Source organism: Notamacropus eugenii, chromosome 3, assembly GCF_028372415.1.
Source record: "Notamacropus eugenii isolate mMacEug1 chromosome 3, mMacEug1.pri_v2, whole genome shotgun sequence".
Taxonomy (NCBI): domain Eukaryota; kingdom Metazoa; phylum Chordata; class Mammalia; order Diprotodontia; family Macropodidae; genus Notamacropus; species Notamacropus eugenii.
In genome coordinates, this window is record NC_092874.1 from 313172285 (window position 1) to 313189393 (window position 17109).

At 39.0% G+C, this 17109-nt stretch overlaps 1 protein-coding gene across 2 annotated transcripts in view; it reads left to right on the forward strand.

The window, feature by feature from the left end:
- The window catches only part of PTPN3 (protein tyrosine phosphatase non-receptor type 3), a 302221-nt gene that overhangs the window by 54557 nt on the left and 230555 nt on the right, over positions 1-17109 (forward strand). The window lies entirely within an intron of this gene.

Sequence of the window (17109 nt, forward strand, 5' to 3'; positions counted from 1 at the left end):
AACTCTCCCACATCTTCTCCAAGATTTATCATCTTCCTGTTTTGTCGTGTTAGCCAATCTGATAGGTGTGATGTGGTACCTCAGAGTTGTTTTGATTTGTATCTCTCTGATCAATAGTGATTTAGAATATTTTTTCATATGACTAATTTCTTCCTCTGAAAACTGCCTGTTTTCACCAAGACTTTAGGGACATCTGATATTATCTCATTTGATCCATGTAGTCCATAAAGGTCCTTGAAAGAAATGGACCTTATCAAAATGTTTTATTTCTTATAGTGTCCTGTAAAGAGCTCTGCCACATCAGGTAATTAAATTAATAAGTGCTGAATGGATGAAAAAATACTTAACACTAAAATGATACTGAATATAATTTTGAAGTAACGTGGAATAGAGTGCTGCCTCTCTGAAGAGCTCAGAATGGTACTAATGAAATTGTTCAAGTTTTCTACCTCTTGGCATTGGTATGGGGTTACTCTTTACAGGGGGCAAAGCTACTTCATCAGTGATCTTCTAAACAAAACACTCTGGTTTTTTGGGGGGGAGTATATGCTTAGGTGGTTCTAGTTATAGAGATTGGAGGTCCATAGACAAAACAGTATAGATTGATCTCTTGGCTTTGAATTGTGCATTTTGTGTGCCTGTCCCTTGAATCCGTAGTTTTGCTCCCAAGTACTGACACCTGACCTTTGCCTCATTCTGGCTGGCTAATTTGCGTGAACTCGCAGGTCATCTAAGCTGTCGTTATTCCATCTGTCTTGCTTCTTCTTCTTCCCAGGTTTCTTTGTCAGGATATGAGAGGTAGACTCATTTTTATTCATGGGCTTTCTCACTCTTCTTCCTTCCTTCTCTTTTCCTATTTCTTCTTCCCCTCCCTCCTCAACGCATGCATTACTGATCAGTGCTCTTATCATAACTGCGATCAGTTCTAGGCCTAGGTAGAGTTTGTTATTTTTGCTTACTTGCCATGAGTTCTTCTTACTTACATGAGTTGAGGCACACCCTGGGTTAGGGCAGTGTCCTTGGCATTCTTTCATTCAGACATTGGCAATTTCTCTGTTCTCTCAAATGTATCCTTTTGATTCACTTGGGTAGGACATGGAGGGAGACTCTGGGTAGTTCTGTACTTTAAAAGAAATCTTGTAATTGTTTCCAAGCCATAAAGGAGGAATTTTCTTCATTGCCATTGGTTTGCCTCATAGGAGAAGGGAATGTAGAATGAAAAGGGGTCTTGGAAATCATCTGATTCAACACTCTCACTTTATAGAGGAGTAAACTCAGGACCAGATACATTCAGTTATTTATCAATTATCAAAGATCACACAGTCATGGTTCAGAACCAGTTCCACTGACCTCTTTATTTAGTTCTCTTTTTGGGGCCAAGGCATCCCAAGGATTCCATGTTTGTGCTTTGAGTCAAAAGTTGGGGGCTACCCCCAGGACCAAATATAACATCCTCTCTTTGGCACTGAAAATTCTTCATAACCTGGACCCTTCCTGTCTTATTCATATTACTCTCCAGCTAGACTGGCTTACTTGGAGTTCCTCAAACACAGCATTTCTTCTCCCATCTCTGAGCTTTTCCCTGGTTACCCTTCCATGCCTAGAATTCTCGCACCCCTCTCAGGCATGCCTCTTAGTTTTCCTAACTTCCTTCAGGACTCAGGTCAAAAACCCATCTTCTGCAGAAGGCCTTTTCTGGTTGCCCTTTCTGTTCCCTACTGCCTCATTACCCTCAGCCCTTTCCAAATTATCTTCCATCTATTCTCTCTATATCTTGTATATACCTGATTGTTTATATATTATCTTTGCCATGAGAACGTACACTTCTTGTGGGCAAAGACTATTTTTTTGCCCTTCTTTGTATCCCCAGCTTAGCACAATTCCTGGTACATATTAAGTACTTAATACTTGTTGACCGACTGATTATCCCTTCATTGAGGTGTCCTCTACATCTGCATTCTCTGTCTATGAATCTGGATGGTAAGACACTTCAGTCTACTGAGAAAGGAGACGGGAGAGAAGTCTTGTAGTCTTATGTGTTGTTCGTCCTTCATTTTGGAAGAAGACCAAAGATATCATGGATGATGTCTTGACTTGTGACTGAATTGATTAAAGTGAGGCAGATCTGTGTAAAGTCATCAGCCTCACTCCCTGCCATAAAGTTGGAGTGGTAGACACCCTAAGATGCGGGATAGGCACTGGGTAAAGAGAAGCGTAGGTGTAGTTGCCTTGATGGGAGTCAGCCTGGGCTATGCTTGCTGACAAACCTTAGTCTGTCATGCTATTCAGGAGAGAGGGAGGTTAATTCATTTGTCAGGGAAAATAGTCAAGCCTGGTGCCTTCTGCAGAGTACTGACAGGTATGGGTTTTTTTATTTTTTTTTACTGTTGTTTCACTAAAGGAACTAGAATGGGATGCAGGATGGTCAGGGTTTTTTTTTATCCATTTTGGGTCCATTTAGATAGAAAGTGATACTTATGTGAAAGGCATTGTGGCATACTGGAATGAATCTTGGATTTGGCATCTCAGGACTCACATTGACTTCCGGCTTTTTCACTGGGTGATTGAGGACAACTTGTTCAACCATCCCCCAATTAGAAGGCATTTCTACAATTTCCAGTTCTTTGCCACCACTAAGAGCTGCTATAAACATTTTAGAATATATAGGTTTTTTTCCTTTTATGTTAATCATGTTTGGAAATAGACTCAATACTGGCATTGCTGTGTCAAAGAATTTAATAACAGTGTAATAACTCTTTGGGCATAATTCCAGATCAGTCTTCAGAATGGTTGGATCAGTTCATAATTCTACCAACAATTGTCATTTTCCCCTTCTGTCATTTTAGCCAATCTAGTAGGTGTAAAATGACATCCCAAGGTTGTTTTAATTTGCATTTCACTAATCAATAATGATTTAGAACATTTTTATATGACTGTAAATTATTTTGATTTCTTCACTGGAAAACTGCCTATTCACATCTTTGGATGATTTCTCAATTGGGGAATGACTTATATTCTTATGGATTTGGAAAGTCTTTATATATTGTAGATATGAAACCTTTAAACTGCATAAAAATTTTCCCCCAATTTTCTGCTTTTCTTCTGATCTTGACTACATTTATTTTATTTTTACAAAAACTTTTAATTCATTGTAATCACAATTATCCATTTTACACTTAACTTTGCTCTCTATCTCTTGTTCATTCATAAATTATTCACCTACCCATAAGTCTTGCTAGGTAATAGGTTCCATGAGCTTCAGATTGTCTTGTGAAATCTCTCTTTATATCTTGGTCATGTATACATTTTGACCTTATCTTGGTAAATGGTATAAAATATTGCTCTATGCCCGGTTTCTGCCATACTGCTTTCCAGTTTTCCCAACAATTTTTATTAAATAATGAATTCCTATCCCAAAATCTTAAGTCTTTGCACTTGTCAAATACAAGGTTATTATGTTTGCTGCTGTGAATTTTATGTCTACATTATTCCATTGATTTACCATTCTGTTTTTTAGCTAGTACCAGATAGTTTTGATAATTAGTGATTTATAATATAGTTTAAGACCTGGTACTGCTAAACCTCCTTCCTTTATATTTTTCCCCATTATTTCCTTTCATATTCTTGACTTTTTGTTCAAAGGGATGCCCATCAATTGGGAAGTGGCTGAACAAACTGTAGTATACATTTGTGATGGAATGCTACTGTGCTATAAGAAATGATGAGCTCAGTGATCTTAGAAAAACAAGGAAATGCATGAAATAATGAAGAGCGAAATGAGCAGAATCAAGAGAACATTGTATACAGTAATAGCAGTATTATTTTAAGGACAGCTTTGAGTGAATAAGTTATTTTGACTATTATAAATACCCAAATTAACTATAAAGGACATATGAAGAAAGATGTTATCTGTATCCAGAGAAACAACTGATAAATAGAAGTATTTATAGAATAATTCTACATATATGTGTGTATATACATACATGCATACACACACACACGCACACACACACACACACCCCTCCAGGGCACAGTGGGGGGAAGGTAGAATAAAAGGAAGAAAAAAGAAGAAATTTACATGATAATTTTGCTGTATATTTGAACGGAATAGCAGGTTGTGCGTAGTAGATTTATAGTTTCATGTACAATCATCTTTTTATTGTACTATATTATAGAAGCACTTATTTTATTCCATAAATATGTATTAATAGAATAAAAATAAAAGAAAAGAATAAAATAAAGGAAACTAGAAATTAAAAATAAATAAATACATGACTTCTTGTGGTTCTTACTATTATTGGCATGTGCTGTCACCAGAACAGCTTCTCATGGCTGGGGCACTATTATTTCTTTGGGTACAGGACAGTTCTTACAAGCTATTCTTGGAATTACGGGGAAAGACTGGAGTAGTTTTTTTATATTAGTGTCATTTCAATAGGGATTGGTACCCACAGAGATGGTGCTATGTCTAGACTGCATCGTGGAGTTTTTAGCAGATTGGGGTGTCTAGAAAGTGGGGCACAGGTGTGATCATCAAAATGGAGTCTGATCTAAGCCATGGTGATTGCAGGTAATTGAGTATGTTCATTTTAGATTGGTGTCACTTCTGCATCAATGATATTTTATCATAATTTTACTTTGAAATAAATATTTTTATTCTTTTTCTTTGCCTCTTGGATTAAAAAAATGCATTATGTCAATCAACGCAATTTGATTCTTCAAAGTATGGTTAAATTCTGGCCCTTCTAGTGTTATCAAGAGAGCAAATTAGAGTCATTGGATAGGGAGGAATCACAGGATCCCTCTTTTTTATTCCCTTTACAATGTACTTGATGTTATCCAAATTTTACTTGAAGAAATCCAGTAAAGACAAACCCACTACTGCCAGAGATCAGCCATTCTACTTTGGGATGGCTAATTGTTAGGAAGTTTTTATTACTATCAACCCTAAATTTTCCTCTTTGAAGTTTCTGCCCATGGTTCTTAGTTCTTTCTCTGGCATCAAGAAGAACAGGTTTGATCTCTCTTCTAGGTGACCTCTGTACAGATACTTGAAGCCCATGATCATATCTCTTCCTTAGTCTTATTGGCTGGTAAACTCCAGTTCCTTTCAGCGAACTTACTTAGTTGGTCCTGGGGCTCTTCACCATCCTGGATGTGCTTCTCTGGTTTTTCTCCAGCTAGTCTCTGTCTTTCCTAAAATGTACTTCAGATGGGGTTTGATCAAGGCAGAATACAGCAGATTTATGATCTCTGTGCCTTTCATAATTTAGCCTGATTGTATTAACTAGAAAGTATTCATGGGGTCAGATCACTTTGTTGCCTTTTTCTGGGCTTGTTGTCCTCGATATCCCTGTCTCTTTCACACAGACTGTTATTTTTGGTGACTTTGATTTTTGACCCCAAGTGTCAGTCTTTAAAATTTATCTCTATTTAATCATAACTGATGTGTTTGTTTTAGAGCTAAACTGCCTTCCATCTTGTTAGCCAACCTTCTCAGATTGCCATATGTAACGCTGATAAACATGCTTTTTATGCCTTTATCTAAGTCGATGGCAAAATGTTAAATAGCACAAGGCCAAGCATTGTCTGTACTCCACTGTCAACCTTCCAATTCAGAATAATTAATAATAATAACTAACATTGATGTAGAGCTATAAGATTTGCAAAATGCTTTACAAATACCTCATTATTATCCTCACAACCACCCTTGGGAAGTGACGCTTTGTTATTCAGTCATTTCAGTTGTGGCTGACTCTTCATGACCCCATTTTGGGGTTTACTAGAGTGGTTTGCCATTTCCATCTCCAGCTCATTTTAGAGATGAGGACACTGAGGCAAAGTGACTTGCCCAGGGTAGTCAGTGTCTGAGGCCAAATTTGAACTCAGGAAGCAGATTCTTCTTGACTTCAGGCCTAACGTTCTATCTACTGTGCCATGTAGCTGCCCTCCTTTATTATTCCTATTTTACCGATGAGGAAACTGAGGCACAGAAAGGTCAAGTGACTTGCCCAGGTTCACACAGTTTGTAAGTGTCTTATGATGCATCTGAACTCTGGACTTCCTGACTCCAAGTCTAATATTCTCCACTGTACGCTACATTTACCTCTTCCAAAATATGGCTGAGCTACCTTCATAGGCTCGTTTTTCTTTTCCTTTTTTCTTTTTTTTAAAATTTATTTATTTAACTTTTAACATTCATTTTCACAAAATTTTGGGTTCCAAATTTTCTCCCCATTTGTCCCCTCCCCCACCCCAAAACACCGAGCATTCTAATTGCCCCTATCACCAGTCTGCCCTCTCTTCTATCATCCCTCCCTTCCCTTGTCCCCATCTTCTCTCTTGTCCTGTAGGGCCAGATAACTTTCTATACCCCATTACCTGTATTTCTTATTTCCTAGTAGCAAGAACAGTACTCGACAGTTGTTCCTATAACTTTGACTTCCAACTTCTCTTCATCCTTCCCTCCCCACCCATTCTCTTTGGGAAGGCAAGCAATTCAATATAGGCCATATCTGTGTAGTTTTGCAAATGACTTCCACAATAGTCATGTTGTGTAAGACTAACTATATTTCCCTCCATCCTGTCCTGCACCCCATTGCTTCTATTCTCTCTTTTGATCCTATCCCTCCCCAAGAGTGTTGACTTCAAATTGCTCCCTCCTCCCACTGCCCTCCCTTCCATCCTCCCCCCCACCCTGCTTATCCCCTTCTCCCCCACTTTCCTGTATTGTAAGATAGGTTTTCATACCAAAATGAGTGTGCATTTTATTCCTTCCTTTAGTGGAATGTGATGAGAGTAAACTTCATGTTTTTCTCTCACCTCCCCTCTTTTTCCCTCCACTAAAAAGTCTTTTGTTTGCCTATTTTATGAGAGATAATTTGCCCCATTCCATTTCTCCCTTTCTCCTCCCAATATATTTCTCTCTCACCACTTAATTTCATTTTTTTTTAAGATATGATCCCATCCTATTCAATTCACTCTGTGCTCTGTGTGTGTGTGTGTGTGTGTGTGTGTGTGTGTGTGCGTGATAAATATAGATATGTAGATTTACCACACTGGGCTCTTTAAGACTCCTCCTTTTCTTTGGCATTTTAACAGCAAGGACCCTGCCATACAGAGGAGGGCCTTCTGTACAGGTTTTTAGATCTGCTTTTCTAAAAGGAAAGGCAACTTTTGAGGGGTCAGCAATCACTTTAATTAAGCACATATATTATTCACTTAGTTCTGGGGAAAAAGTCAGCACCCTGAACTTCAGGGAAAATACACACAGAGAAATAAAGATCAACAGGGCTTTCAACTGTCTGACCATAAGCAGTACATACATCACAGATCAACAGACAGATCCAACTGTCTGACCATACTTACATAGTTACCAGAGAGAGAAGCACCAACTTCTGGGTTTTCAAAGCCAGGGGGCTTCTTAAAACGGCTGCCCAGAGTTTCATCTGGCACATGAACCTTCTTCCAAAAAATAAGCCCCAAAGTACAACCTCACCTCAGAGTATTTGTACACTTTTCAGAGCTGGAGGGCAGGACCCTCTGACCCAGTGCCTCAGTAGAAATTAACAAAAGATATTGAGGCCTATTAATGGACTGGGAAGATCTTTAACTCTTCCCCCCATCCACCATTAACCTTAAATCACCATTACAGGCATCAGAATGGTTTCTCTTTCAGGGCCTACTTTGTGTAAATCACAGTGTTAGAAATTGAGGGAATCCAAAGAATAAGACAAGGTTTTTCCTCTTTTGCAGCTTAAAATCTAAGAGGGGAGATAAAAGAAGCAGAATAAGAGAGATTAAAGAAAATGAGAATTGGCCTGAATTTTTAGGAATGTGGTATATAGTAGGTTAGTCAGTCAGTCATCTATTAAGCCCTTACTATGTGCCCCTGCACACTGTGCCAAGTTTTAGAAATGCAAAGAAAGGCAAAAACAGTGAACTTGCCTTCAGGGAGCTCTTCTTCTAAATGGAAAGATAACATACAAATAATGATGTATACCTGAGATATATACAGAGTAAATAGAAGGTAATCTCAGAGGAGAGTCATAGAGGAGGTGGGAGGAAAAAGTGGGATTTGAACTGAGTCCTAAAGGAAGCCAGAGAAGCCAGGGGGCTGAAGTGAGGAGGAGGAATATTCAAGGCATGGGGGCCAGCTGAGACAAAGGCATGGAGTCCAGAGATGATGGACCATCCTATGGAAGAAAGCCAGTGGGCCAGAGCAGCTAGATCATGTCAGAAAATTACAAAGTTAGGAAGGAGCCAAGTTGTGAAAGCCTAATAGAAGATTTCATATTTGATCTTGGAGGTAGCAGGGAGCCATTGGAGTTTACTGAGTGGTGGGAAGGGTGACCTGCTCTTTAGGAAAATCATTTTGACAGTTGAATGGAGGATGGATTGGAGTGGGGAAAGACTGGAGGTAGGGAGACAAAGTAGGAAGTTATTACAGTAGTCCAGATGAGAGGAGATAATGGCTTGAGTTAGTGTTGTATCTGTGTCAAAGGAGAAAGGGATGCTTAGGAGAGATTTTATGAAGGTTGCATTGTGTCAGATGAGTGTGAATTAGGAATTGAAAGTGACACACAAGTTGTGAGCCTGTATAATTCAGGATGATGGTATCCTTGTTCACAACAGGAAATTTGGGAAAAGGAGGGAGTTTGGGGAGTAAAGAGAATGAGTTATGCTTTGGACATGTTGAGTTTGAGTTGCCTATTCAGTTTGAGATGTCTGAATAGCTGGCACAATGGGTAGAGTGTCAGCCCTGAAGGCAGGAAGACCTGAGTACAAATCCAGTCTTAGACACTTACTAGCTGACAAGTCAGTAGTCTGTCTGCTAGGGTTTGGGTGCTGGAGAGGTGAGCTTGACCTGGAAAACTAGGAGTTATCAGTTTAGGAAGATCTCAAGGTTTCTTTCTTGGCCAGGCATCAGAGTTTAAGAGCAACCCTAAGATTTGTTATTTGTATGATGGGTGCACAGAGGGGTAAATCTGAAGATAGATGTGAAACTGGGATATAAGTTTTGGGACACAAAGTTCAGGTAGAGTGCAGACAACTATTACCAAAAATTGAACCCAAGAATCCTGGGCATCAGTCTGAGTGCTGCTGGAAAGTCAACTATTGAAGATCCAAGCAAAGGTTGGTGTTAGGGATCTTTATATTAAATCAACAGCAGCTTATTGAAGTGCTGTGTATATACAGGAATATTATGGGGACATACAAAGAAATATTAAGACGATTCCTACATTGAAGCTTGGAAGGATAGGTTGGGGTGGACTGGTAAAGGTCGTGCTAAACCAGTTGAATATCTTGCTTTGTTGTTCAGTGTTTTTTTCTATCCTGTCTGATTCTTTATGACCCCATTTGGGGTTTTCTTGGCAAAGATGCTAGAGTGGTTTACTATTTCCTTCTCAATCTCATTTTACAGATGAAGAAACTGAGGCAAATATGGTTGTGACTTGCCCAGGTTCACATAGCTAGTAAGTGTCTGAGGCCAGATTTGAACTCAAGTCCTCTTAACTCCAAGACTGGTACTCTATACATTGTGCCACCTAACTGGCACCATTTCTGACTGTGTGGCACCATGATATTTGAATTCATTCTGGCTGTTTGAAATATTGTCTCCTTGATCTGGAATTTGGTTATAGTTTAACTCAGAATTTTCATTGTAGGATCTCTTTCAGGAGGTGATAGGTGATCGCTGTCGTTCAGTCTTGTCTGATTTTTCATGAACCCATTTGGGATTTTCTTGGCAAAGATACTGGAGTGTTTTAGCGTTTCCTTCTCCAGCTCATGTTATAGATGAGAAAACTGAGGCAAACAGGGTTAAGGGACTTGCCCAGGGTCACACAGCCAGTAAGTGTATGAGGCCAAATTTGAACTCAGGAAGGATGAGTCTTTCACACTCCAGGCTCAGTGCTGTATCCACTGTGCCACCTGGGAGCTAATGAACTTGAGTGGTAAGGAGTCAGAGGTCCTGGGTGTGAATTCATCTCTGCTTTACTTCCTGTGTGATCTGGGACAAGTTACCTCAGCTTCCACACCTATAAAAGACTTCCAAGATCCTTCCAGCCCTATATCTGTTACTGTACGAGCCTCAAAATTTTGAGCTCTAGAGAGACATGATAAAAGTGATAATTTAAGAAGATTAATATGGTGCTAACATGTAGTTTTTCCTTTTCTGTTTTTGCTGGATGTATGAGGGATCCTGTAAGCAAAAAGAAGTATTAATTATTATATTTGCCTGGGCTTGATGAAGAAGACATCGTGAAGGCATATGGGACAGGGCTTGGTGACTAGATATTGGGGGAGAAATCAGAGTCAAGGATTAGACCAGGCTTTTAGGCTGAGTAATTGGGATGATGGTGGCATCCTTAACAGAACTAATAAGACCAGGGGGAAAGGCCTCCTTTGGGAGTGGGGGTGGGAGGGAAGATAAAGAATAGGTGATGAGTTGGAGATGGTTGCAAGACATCCAAGTGGAAGTGTCTTAGGAGCTAATGGGATATGTAGGATTGGCATTTGGGAAGAGAGGTCAGGGATTTTGTATAGAGGGGATAAGTGAAATTGGAAGTGAATTAGGTGTCTGAGGGAAAGAGTGATAGAATAATAACAATTTCATTTTAAAAATGTTTTATCTGTCATTTTTCAGTCTTATTAGACCCTTTGTGACCCCATCTGGGGTTTCCTTGGCAAAGATACTAAAGTGTTTTGCCATTTCCTTCTCTAGCTCATTTTACAGATGAGGAAACTGAGGCAAACAGGGTTAAGTGACTTGCCCAGGGTCCCACAGCTAGAAAGACAAGCCTCCTGACTCCAAGCCCAGCGTTCTATCTACTGTACCACCTAGCTGCCCCCAAAGGTTTTACAGGTGCTAATAAAAAGAAATCTCCTTGTCACTTCAATATCACTGTCTCTTGTCATAAAAAAAAATAGGCAAAAGATCCCTATTTCTGCTGAGGGCGCCACTATTCTTCCAGTCACCCAGGTTCACAGCCTAGGTTGTCGCTCATCTCCCATAGCAAGTCAGTCATTGAATCTCTTTAATTCTACTTCCATGTTTCTTTCATCTGTCCCCTTCTCTTTACTATTACCATAATCACCCTAATTTAGGCCCCAGATCTCAGGCCAAGATCTCCTACTGCCTCCAGGGCCATCATCTGTTGACCTGACCTATGTCTTGAACTGGACTCTGATGACTCTGGAGGAGAGAGTGAGCCTGATGACTGTACAGCCCTGCCTCCCTTAAATCCAGTTCACTTGTAAATTAAGACATCACTTTCCTGATGTCATTGATCTTTGAGAACAAAGAGATAACAACAGTAACAAAAATTATGCCCCTCATCATCCCTCCCTTGCATTTGTGTGATAGCTTCCCAAGTGGCCTCTTTTTCTTCCCATTGTCCCCCAACCTGCTGTCCAATGGATATCCCCAAAGCACAGCTCAGACCCTGTTAGTCTCCTATTCCAGAAGATCCAGTAACTGTTATCTTCGAGGTAAAATCGTAACTCCAGTTTAAACATCTACAGCACTTAACAATTTGGCAACAACTTACCTTTCTAAGGTTATTTCCCATTGCTCTTACATCTGTTTTCACCTTTCCAGCTAGACTGACCGATGTGCTGTTCTCCATACATGACATTTTGTCTCTGTGCGTTTGTACGTGTTGGAAAAGCTCAGCTTAAGTGTTAATTCCTTTAGGTGGCCTATCCTCATTTCCCCACCTGTTAGTGCCTCTCCTGGAATTCCATAGTGTTCATTTTGTGTATGAGTACTGTGTATGTTTCTGTATGTCTTGTTTTTGCCAGTAGAATGTAAGATATTTCTTGAGGGCAGGGACAATTTTATTTTTGATGTTGGATCCCCTTCATCACCTACCACTTAGTAAATGCTTGGTGATTGATTGAACAAACCAAACACACTGAATATATCTGACAACATGTTTAGCATTTTGCATCAATAACCTTCCACTTTTCTATCAAGAAGAGAGAAGTGTATTTCATTATCTGTCTTATGGAATCAAGATTGGGTATTCCATTAACATGTATTCTTACTGCTTTAGGTGTTTTTCCCTTTATTGGAAGCAGGAGGGAAGAATCAATGGGAAATGACCATGGTATTTTTTAAAAGAGTGTGAATGAAACATGAAGTAAAAAAAGAAAACATAGGATTACAAAAGCCTTTTAAGAAAAAGATGCCAGGTGTTGTGGCACACACCTATAATCCCTGCTATTGGGGGAGGCTAAGGCTGGTGAATTGCTTGAGTTCGGGAGTTCTGAGTTGCGGTAGGGGCTGCAGCCTGTCAGGTGTCAATGCCAAGTCTGGCACTAATGTGGGAGACCCCTCCCTTTCAAAGACTTGCCATATTGGCTGGCTATCTTGTCATATTAGAGGGCTACCAGGCTGCCTAAGGAGCAGTGAACTAGCCCAGGTTGGAAAAATGGAGCAGGTTAAAGCTTCCATATTGATCAGCATTAGGTTCTGGTCCATGAGTAGTTACTGCACTTCTAGACCAGGTAAGATAAGGAAACTCAATCTCTCTCTTACTTTCTTTTTTTTTTTTAAAGAACTTGAGAAGACTTAAATGAACTGATACCAAGTAAAAATGACAAGACTAAGAGAAAAATGCACACAGACCTTAGTCAATAGAACTCTCCATTCTCAAAGATTAGCGTAGTTGAGTAAAACAAATTCCAGTTATCCCTTCCACATCATGACTTGATTTTGATGTATTGCAGTCAACATAAGAAATTAAATGAATTTTGGGGGGAGTTTTGCAGAGGCCACAAACGACGCAGTTTATGATGCAATACTTAGCCGAAAATTTATAATAAGGTACTGTAAACACTCCACAAAAGAAAAAGAAAAAATTCAGACCTTCTCTGGTCTGAAGGAAGGACCAAATAATATTATGCAGATTTTCCAGACTGTGAGGACACTGCACCTCTCACTCCCATGATATGGAAGGAATAACTGTAAGTTCCTTTTTGCTCTTGTCTGAAAATCTAGGCATCGTTTTGTACCACTTTTTTTCAGAGCTGCAGGAGATGCTTGATTCAGCATCAGCCTTTTGAAGTCATGATTGACCCCTGACTCAATCAATAGTTCTAAAGTTTTTCACTGTTGTTTTTCTTCCCATCATTATGGCTGCTTGTTCTGCTTACTTTCTCTGGTATCAGTCCATCAGGTCCTTTCCCTTAATCCCCTCTCTGTCATTTCCTGGGGCACAGTTATAATCTATGGCATGCACTCTGTTTCCAGTTTTTGATGGCATGGATTTCAGAGGACAAGGTGAGTGATTCTAGAGCAGGGGAGTCTAGAAGTGTCAATGGCCACAAAGACAAGGGTGATTTTATCCCTCCTGTTCCTGGTCACATTCTTCTCTGTCTCCAAACAAACTCTCTCATTCTCTCTTATTCTCTTTCCCTCTCATTTTCTCCCTCTCTCTTCCCCCTCCCGTTCCCCTCTTCTTTTCCCTCTGTCTCCCTCTTCCTCCCTGTCTGTCTCCCTCTCCCTCTCCCTGCCCCCTTCTGTGTCTCTGTCTGCCTCTCTTTTTCTCTCTCATTCTCATTCTCTTACATTCCCTCTCCCTCCCCTTTCTCCTCCCTTCCCCCTCTTCCTCTCCTCTCTCCCTCTCCCTCCCTCCCTATCTTACTCCCCCTCTCCCTGCCCTGCTCTGTCTCTTTCTCTGTTCGTCTCTCTCATTCTCATTCTCCCTCTCATTCCCTCTCCCTCCCCCGTCTCATGTTTAACTAGTTCACCTCAGTATTATGCTCTAGTTTTGAATCCCTTGCCAAATCCCAATTCTGATTTATTTCCACCTTCAACCTCCTCTGCTCCCACTCAGCTGTTGCTGAAGGAAGCTAGAGGAAGTCATGAAACTGATAGAGATGATCAGATGTCAACCAGGCCCTCACTGTAGCAAGATAACCCTCTATTGTTTCCTGATTGAATTTCTGTTCCACTCCTTGCAGCATGACATAGTAGATAGATAACTGGCCTTGAAGTCAGAAAGTTGTTATTATTGTTCAGTCATATTTTAGTCATTTCTGACTCTTCCTGACCCTATTTGGGGCTTTCTTGGCAAAGATACTGGAGTGGTTTGCCATTTCCTTCTCCTGTTCATTTTACACGACTGAGGGCACTGAGGAAAAGAAGGCGAAGTGACTTGCCCAGGGTCAAACAGCTGGTAAGTGTCTGAGGCCAGATTTAAACTCAGGTCTTCCTGATTCTAGGTCCGGAACTTGAACCACTGCAACACCTAGTCACCCCTAGACCTGGGTTCAAGTTCTGCTTCTGACACAGACTTTGTGTTACCCTGGGCAATTCCCTTCACTTTGTAGTGCTCTAAACCTGTGGTGGCCAAACTCAAATAGAAATAGATGCTTGGGGTAGGCATATTGACTTAGAAAACCACAAATCAATCTTTTCTATGATTTATTCTATTTTTATTTAGATTTGTTAAACATTGCATTTCAGTCTGATTTGGCTGTGAAAGTGTTGCATGCCCATTGAGTTTGATACCTCTTACTCTGAGCAGTTCTCTGAATATCCTTTTTATCCTTTCTTTTAGCACAATAATATTTCATTACACTTATATACCTTGATTTGTTGAGCCACTTGCCAGTTAATAATCTCCATTTAGTTTTCGTTTCTTTGCATGGCAAAAACTGTTGCCATAAATATTTTTGTATATATGAGTCCATTTTCTCTGTCTTTCCTTTACTAGTAGGCAAGGTTGAGTCTGCACAATTTGCTGACTTTCTGGGTATACTTCTAATTTTTTCCCAGATTGGTAGGACCACTTTACAACTTCACCAGTAATGCATTAATTAACCTTGTCATCCCATAGTTTTCTACAAATGACTATTTTTAGGTCATTTTTGCTAGTCTGACAGAGGTGAGATAAAACCTCACAGTTATTTTAGTTGTTTTTCTCTTATTTATCAGTGATTTGCAGCATTTTTTATATGGTTGTTGATAGCTTTTGTGTTTTTGTTTTCCAATAAGATATTTATAAAAGCTCTTAGCATGATGCGTGGCACACAGTAGCTTTTTCTTTCCTTTATTTCTTCTTCTCTTTGATCATTTATCCACTGGGGAATGGCTCTTATTTTCTTATATATTTGTTCCCTATATATCCCTTAAGTGGTTGTTGTTCAGCTATTTTTAGTTGTGCCTTACTCTTTGTGACCCCAGTTCGGGTTTTCTTGGCAAAGATACTAGAGTGGTTTGCCATTTCCTTCTTCAGTCTTCTCATTGACAGATGAGAAAATTTAGGCAAACAGGTTCACACAACTAATAACTGCCTGAGGCCAGATTTGAATTCAGGAAGATGAGTCTTCCTGTCTCCAGGTCCTGTACCCACTTTACCACCTAGCTGCCCAGTCCCTTGGGTAGCAGTCATTTATCAGATCCAATTTCTTTCAAATACTTTCCCCCAGTTTTACCGTTTAACATGTAGTTTTAATTGCATTCATTTTGTTTGCGTAAAACTATAGTTAACCATTTCAATTCTATTACCCTCTGCTCTTGAATTCCTTGCCCTTCTCTGCTCTGTGCTCTCACCATTTGTCCTTTGCCAAACCCCATCCTTGGATTGCTCTCACCATCTGCCTTCTCCACTCCCACTCACATGCTGTTGAAAGTGTGTTGCACTGTGTCAAAAGCTTTTCTGCATCTACTGATAGAATCATGTGATTTTTAAAAATTGTTTTAATCAGAAGTATTGTTTGTTATGTTTATATACATTCCTGGTATAAATCCAACCTGATCATAGCACATAATTTTTTATCTATGCTGCTGTATCCTCTTTGCTAATATTTTATTCAGTATTTTTGCATTGAATTCGTCAATATGCTTGTGCTCTAGTTTTTTTTTCCCCTCTGACATCTCTTCTCAGTTTAAGTATCAGGATCACATTTGTCTCATAGAAGGAATTTGTTAGGATACTATCTTTGTTTTTGCAAAAAAAAATGCAATTGGAGTTAATTTGTCTTTGAATATTTTGTAGAATTCACTTGTAAATCATGTGATCCTGGAAGGTTCCCCCCATCCCCATTTGTGAGTGCATGGTTGTTTTGTTTATTTTTTAAGATTGGTTTATTTAAATTATTTATTTCTTATTCTGAAAACCTTTCTGTTTTATGTTTTTGTAAATATTAATCTTTTTCATTTATGTTCTCATTTTTGCAGTTACAGAACTGGGTACTTTTAAAAATAATTTTCATTATCCTTTGTTTTGAGTTCCTCTTTTTCATTTGTGATGTTGGCAGTTTTTATATCATGATCTACTGTTTATGTAGCTGTCTGTTTTATTAATTTCTTTTAAAAACAAGCTGCTAGCTTTATTTAACAATTAATTTTTTTTGTTTTCTTGCTTTTCTATAATGTTTTTTAGTTATATGCCCAGCTTATCACTTGTTCTCTCTCTTTTGTTGATGAAAGAATTTAGAAATGAAAATTTTTTCCTTAGGACTACTTTGACTGAGTCCTAAAACTTTTGGTGTGTTGTCTTTATTTTCCTTGATGAATGTATCTATTATTTCTGTTATTTGTTCTTTGACTACCCTTTCATTGGGATTAATTGATTCTCCATTTCAATTTGAATCATTTATTCAAATAACCTTGATTATATTTTAAATTGCATTTTGGTCAGTAGAGAAAGGATATATTTAATTTCGCTGCTTTTCTGCATAATAAATTTTTTTAAAGGTGCCATGCGTAGCCAAGGAATATGTATATACCTTTCTATTCCATTTCAGTAATCTCCAGAGATTTTTCATATCTAACTTTTTCAAAATTCAGTTCAGTTCTCTAACTTCTTATTTATCTTCTTGTTAAAGTTGACTAGGGTTCAGAGGAAGAGTATCAACTGTTTTTCTGTCTCTTTCTCCCTGGAATTAGATCAACTTTTCCTTCCTTTCCATGCCATTTAGTACGTGTATGATTAATATTGATATTATTTCATTGTCTCTGTTACCCTTAAGCATACTGTAATTTTTCTGCTTATCTCTTAACCATGCTTATTTTTACTGTTACGTCTTCTGAAATCATGATTACTATCCCTCCTTTTTTGAATTTGCCTGAAGCAGAATACATTTTCATCCATA